We start from the raw sequence: 6,550 nt of genomic DNA, 5'->3' as shown, positions 1-6,550 counted from the left end.
TGTATATTGTATACAATATATATGTTACACTATACTATATATATATACATATATACTATATATAATATAGTATATTAGATATATTAGATATATAGATAGACATATAGACAGACATATATATAGCATATATATAGCTATATATATAAAATATACAGTAAATGTAGTGTACATATATATATACACACACCATATATTGTGTATATATATACACATATATATGTTACACTATACTATATATAATATAGTATACTAGATGTATAGATAGCTATAGGTAGACATACATAGACTTATAGATATATAGAGATAGACTTTCATGTCGAAAGAGAAGGTAGAGATCCCCAGAGAAGTTCCGTGTCATCGGGTTTTAAAATGTAACGCAAGGCGCAGAGCATCTTAAACGCCTGTGGCTCTTCTGCATCGGCAGGCGGGTTCGGGAAGGGCTCGAGCGCTCTGCTATATTTGATGCGTAACCAACAAGGACCCACTGTGGAGCACAGGGAGGTCTGCTCAGTGTTGGGTGGCATCCCGGATGGGAGGGGGTGGAGACTGGATGCATGTAAACACATGGCTGAGTCCCTTAGCTGTTCGCCTGAAACCACCCCAACACTCTTAATCGACTATACTCCAACACAAAATAAAAAGGTTTTTTTTACAATGTCTGTGGATCTTCACCTTTTGGGGGCACCCCTTTTGAGAATCTGATGAAGGCCACCCATTCGGTCCTGAGACAAAAGCACAGACACACGAACATTGCTTTTAATCCCGGAGAGGCCACAGAATTTCTAACGGCCCTCCGCAGGCCCAGGTTAAAAACCACTGCAATCATGATTCCGCCTTCCGAGTCTTCTACAGCCAGGCATGTCTACGTTTTAATGTGTCACAATATGCTTTTAATTCACTCTAACTTTAAACGTATCAGCCAAACCGTCTCAGCCTTCTGTATATTTATAGATATCTCAGTATAAACTCATCTATCTCAGGCAACCAGAACACTCTAAAATATTTCGTTTCAAATGTTTTAAAAAGTACAGAATTAAATTATAATTTCCATTGAAATATTCAACAATGAAAAAAGCTATTCAAATTAATGTCTGACCTAGATTATACAGTGATACCTTGATGCTCAGTCCTTACACTGAAAACCAAACCAAACAAAAATCTAGGCTTTAATTATGGTAGGGAGGGAAGGGGAATAGAATTCACCACCACATCAACTAATCAGTAACTTCAGAAATAAAATGACCCTCGGGGGCAGAGAAAGTTTACTCTGTTGGCTTTGGGGTAGTAAAAACCACCCCCTGAAGAAAATCCTCCTTCTATCGCCTTTCAAATCCTCCGCTCTAGTTAACTGGGTCCCTCTTCTGAGGGGTCCTAGGACGTCACCCTTCAAAGGCTCAGATTTCTATCAGATGGAATCTGTATATAGCACCATCAATAAATAACGATGAAGAACTGGACCTACGTTTTCTTCACACAGTTAAAAGTACCGGTAATTTTCCTTTTCCACAGCGACCATCCAACTTTCCGGTCTGTAGGCCTCCCCGAACAAGAGCTGTCAACTGCCTAGAGTGTGAAAAGGCTATTTTCAAGCATTCCAAAAACTGACCCTTTTTGCACTGTTTATAAGGCGAGAAAAAGAGGGAAAGAGGGTAGTAACAATAACATCATTTTCTCACCTCTAAGAGCTTCTCTAAGACCCTGACCCAGCACCAACCCCAACTTCATCTCCCACAGAATAAACACTTTCTTAAACACAACTCCAGTCCCTCTTGACTGACTCTCTGAGTGTTCAGGGGAAAAAACAGCACAGAGGCCCCTGCAGACGTGGAAGGCGGTGGCCGAGCTGAGCCAGACTGGCTGCCCGGTAGAAGCAATTCCTCGGAGCCCCACAAAAGGGGCCCCCTTCCCGTGTTAGCAGCAAATGTTAAAACAGGTTGGTTTTACCTTCTGAGGTTTTCAGGGGGTTTGGACTTGGAACCGTTTCTCTGACTGGCAGTATTTTGTCATCTGTGGTTATTGTTCTTATTAATTAAACAGAACCCCTAGAGCTTAAGGACACAGGGCTTATCAGTATGATCCTGATTCAATCTGAAATCACACTTGGCTTTCAAAGGGAAGCTATGTAGCTTGCTAGGGGCTTTCCTGGTGCCTCAGCTGGTAAAGAATCCAACTGCAATGCAGGAGACCTGGGTTTGATCCCTGGGTTGGGGAAATCCCCTGGAGAAGGGCATGACTACCCACTCTAGTATTCTGGCCTGGACATTCCATGGCCTGTATAGTATAAGGGGTCGCAAAGAGCCAGACACGACCGAGTGACCTTCACTTCACGGGGGACCTATGATAATGCAACCCCCTCACCTTTCTTCAATTTCTAAACTTAGAACGAGCTCCCTAACCAGATTCTCCCCTCAAAAGCGACTTTCCCAGTAAGAAGAAACCATTTTTCCCTATTCCGTCTGCCAGCAGAGAGCCAGTTTAACCAGCATGTCTGCCACATCTGACTGCATTACCATTGGATTTTAGAAGGCCATCCAGAAAAATATATGCAAGAAAAATGACTGTAGCTCTGTGCTGGGCTAGCTCCCTGGGAAACTTCTGATTACCTAGCAATATGCACTTGTCCTTGGTTAACAAATGTCTTCGCTTAACACATGTGCCTGGCCTCAGCACTTTTCAGTCCTGAACTCTGCCGCCCCTTAATCCTCTTGACAGCGTGCATGTGTTCCGGGGCTCAGGAGGCATGTGGACGGCAATGTACTGGGAATTGCGACCCCCAGGGTCCCCATTCATTCTCCAAACAGGGAAGAGGGTCTGTGGGCAGCCACCAGTGAGAGGTCAGGCTTAGGTTTCCGAGAAAGCTGTCCATGATTCCAGAGACCAGCACTTTGGCGGAGGTACCCCCTCGTTCACGTGCTGTCAGGAGCCACGCTGCATGTCCCCAACTCAAAAAATAAGCCCATCGTTTGTGGCCTATGAAGCGGGAAGAGAACCCAGTCATTGACTGAGCCCTTCCTATGTCGTAGGCACTATCTTAATTAAATTGCCAACATTTTCTCAATGTGGGCAAATTTCTCAATCTCTACAAGCCTGGGTGGTGGAAAGCATTAACCCTGTTTTTTCAGATGAGAAAACAGACCCAAAGAAGTTCAATGACTTCTCCAGGTGGTGGAGCAAAGCTGGAGTTCTTGTTTGACTTTCTGACTTCAAATGCTCAGATGCGGGGTGTCTTACAGCTACTGGTGAGATACTGCTTTAGTCCAGCAAGCAGGAGAACAGAAGAACATTCTTCCTAAGAGCGGTCCAAGAAATACAACTCAAGAATGTAGCCCCTGCTGACCCCCTGAAACTATCACAACATTGTTACTCAGCTATTACTCCAGTATAAAAGTTAAAAAAAAAAAAGCAACTCCAAAGAGAATTCATATGGTTTTCTATGGAACAAAACACAGAAAAACAAGGGACTTGCCATCCTCTCCCCTCCTCTCAGCCTGTCCTAACCTGCCCACCGCCAGGGCGCAGGCCTGGCCCGCCTCCTCCATCCACCTGGAACACAGCCCTGGGGAGCAGGCCCACTCAGTTGGTGCTTAACCACATCCAGCTTTATGCTGCTACTTTCTTTTAACTATCCCTCTGAACTCCTAGTTGTCTTGGTAAGTAGAGAAATACTAAGAAAAAAAAGTAAGTATATATTGGTGGATGAACGAATAAAGAAAATATGGTATGTATATATACATAAATATAGTAGATTATACACAAATACCCATACAATAGAGTATTTTTCAGCCAGAAGAAAGAAGAACATCTTGCCGTTGGAGACGTGTCTGGAACTTGAGGGCACTACACAAAGTGAAATATCAGACACAGAAAGACAAATATTGTATGATCTCGCTATATGTGGTATCTAAAAAAAATTAAAAGCAAACTTATGGATACAGAAGACAGATTGATGGTTGCCAGAGGCAAGGTGTGCAGGGTGAGATGAGGTGAAGAGCGTCAAAGAGTACAAACTTCCAGTTTTGGGTAGTTTCTCCAGGGGATCTTCCCAACCCAGGGATCAAACCCAGGTCTCCTGCACTGTAGGCAGACGCTTTACCGTCTGAGCCACCACCAGGGAAGCCCACATTCTACTGTGGAAAACTAATAAGAACCTGCTGTATAACAAGGGAAGCTGTAGTCAGTACTCTGTATTGACCTATATGGGGAAAGAACCTAAAACAGAGTGGATACGGGAATTCCCTGGTGGTCCAGTGGGTAGGACTCTGTGCTTTCACTGCTGAGGGCGCAGGCTCAACCCCTGGTCAGTGAACTAATGATTGTGCAAACTGCACAGCACGGCCAGGAGAAAAAGAAAGAAAAGGAAAAAGAGCGGAGATTCGTTCATTTTGCTGCATAGCAGAAAATAGCACAGCATTGTAAATCAACTATACTCCAATAAAAATTAATTTTAAAAACACTCAGGTTTCATTAACCATTTCTTTGGGTCTGCATTTCATTACTGTTCTCTTGTGTCACGTAACAAATAAATGTGCGTGCTTTTCTCCCATCAATCTTCAGCAGTTTAATCTTCAGACCCAGCCCTGGACCCTACAAAGGTTGAGGAAAACTTCTTCCTCCCCTACGGCAAGGAGCCTATTAAAAGATCAAAGTACCAGAACGCGATGCTTTGTCATCATGGCAGAGTTCGGATGTGGTTTATCAGTGTTCTCATCCCGGAACTGTCAGATCAAGATTGTTTGGTCAATTAGTTCTAAACAAAAACAAACTGCTTATTTATTGGAAGAATGCTACTGAGTCCTTACCAGTTTGTTGCTTATATTTTTGGCTTAAAGTTAAAAGTCAAGGGCCTTCCCAGGCAATCCAGTGGTTAAGACTCAGTGTTTCCACTGAAGGGGGTGAGGGTTCGATTCCTGGTCAGGGAATGAAGATCCCACGTGCCATATGGTGTGGCCAAAAAAAAAAATTTTTTTTTCAACAAAAAACAAAGTCAAAAGTCAAGTATTTTAGTGTACATACATCTGATGGCGGTGGTTTTCAAAAAAACTGGATTTGAAAGCTGGATAGAAGATCTGTGTTTTTCCCTCAGCTTTCAAAATGCTCTTTCACCCCATCCGTACCTTGGAGGACAACTGACCCTCCAGCAGAAGGCCTGGCTGCACCACGAGACCGCACGACGAGCAGCTGGCTTCGTTCTGCTCAGGCCTGTGAAATACATGCGTCTCGTACATGAGCGCCTAACTCATACTTCATAAAAGGTCAGTTCTCGTCTGTTTCACGATGTGACTACATTTACCCTCTGCCAGTCGTAAGGATGACATAAACTCTTGGCTTTGCCTCTGAAACCTCTTTGGCATTACCCATCTCCAGTCTGAAGGACAAAAATCCCAAGACTGCTCTTTTTACTTAACGTCAATGATACATTTTCAAAAGACCTTTGCAGCTCACACTAGGAAAGATCTCTGCTATTCCAAACACTTTAAAAATTAGTCAGCTTCTTTTGGGGGAAGAAAAGACTCCTTGCTTATTCTGAGAAGGCATGCCAAAATATGACATTGAGATTATCTGTCAGTTCGGTTCAGCTGATGTATTTCTATCGATTGCAAACTACACGGCTCATTTCTCTGATGCGATATGCCTTTCATCAGATCTCTTGGCGGCTTTCTATAGAAGATGTACCTCAATCCTCAGGGACTCACTAACTAAAAAAAATGGAGATTTTTATTCACACATATTCTATTATAGTATAAACTGTAGATGGGCATTTTTTCCCTCCCAAGCCCTTGTTTTCTGTAGATTTCTTTAAATGCAGGAATCTGTGGAAAGCAGAAAGTGTCTGCACAGTAATGTTTTACCCAATTCATCATATTTCCACTGCCTTTGCTAAACCATGAGGCAGTTTAGCTCAGAATCTATGGAATGGTTGAAAACTGTGAATGTTCTCATGGGTTTCATTTTGAAAAATAAAGGGCCATCAGAGGAAAATAAAGATAGGGGGAAAATATCTCTGAGTAACAAAAACACTTTCTATATGAAAACATCCATCAATGAGAAATAAATGACTTTAAAATATTTACAAATAAAATGCCCCAACTTTCCCCCAAGTCCCTTAAAATTAAGTTACTTCTGTGATGAAGCAGGTCCACCTATATTATTTTCCAGTATTAAATATTATACAAATGCACGTGCTAAAATACTCTTTAAAAGCAACAACAAAGACTTAGAAATGTCTGAAACGTTAAAGGACCATTAATAAATTACTTCTCCAAACTATATATAGCTCTTTTAAGAAGTAACTTTGCCAGCTTTTACTCTGAAAGATTTTACATAAAAATAACAATACAGTATTTTTTGTAGCCAGAAGGATATTTATACTATATGATATTTCTAATATCACTCTTTACTTCACTTCCATTATTTTTTTTTGGCTTCTACTTATCAGCAATCTAAAATAAAAACACAAATATACAGAGTTTACACAAAATGAGATACTATTTGATGATCATATTTTAACATTACCTTTCTACACCATTTGCCTCTGGATTTCCCATAAAAA

This window comes from Oryx dammah, unplaced genomic scaffold (genome assembly GCF_014754425.2).
Source record: "Oryx dammah isolate SB20612 unplaced genomic scaffold, SCBI_Odam_1.1 HiC_scaffold_9, whole genome shotgun sequence".
Classification (NCBI taxonomy): domain Eukaryota; kingdom Metazoa; phylum Chordata; class Mammalia; order Artiodactyla; family Bovidae; genus Oryx; species Oryx dammah.
The sequence above is the reverse complement of the archived record's forward strand: the minus strand, read 5'-3'. Positions refer to the sequence as shown.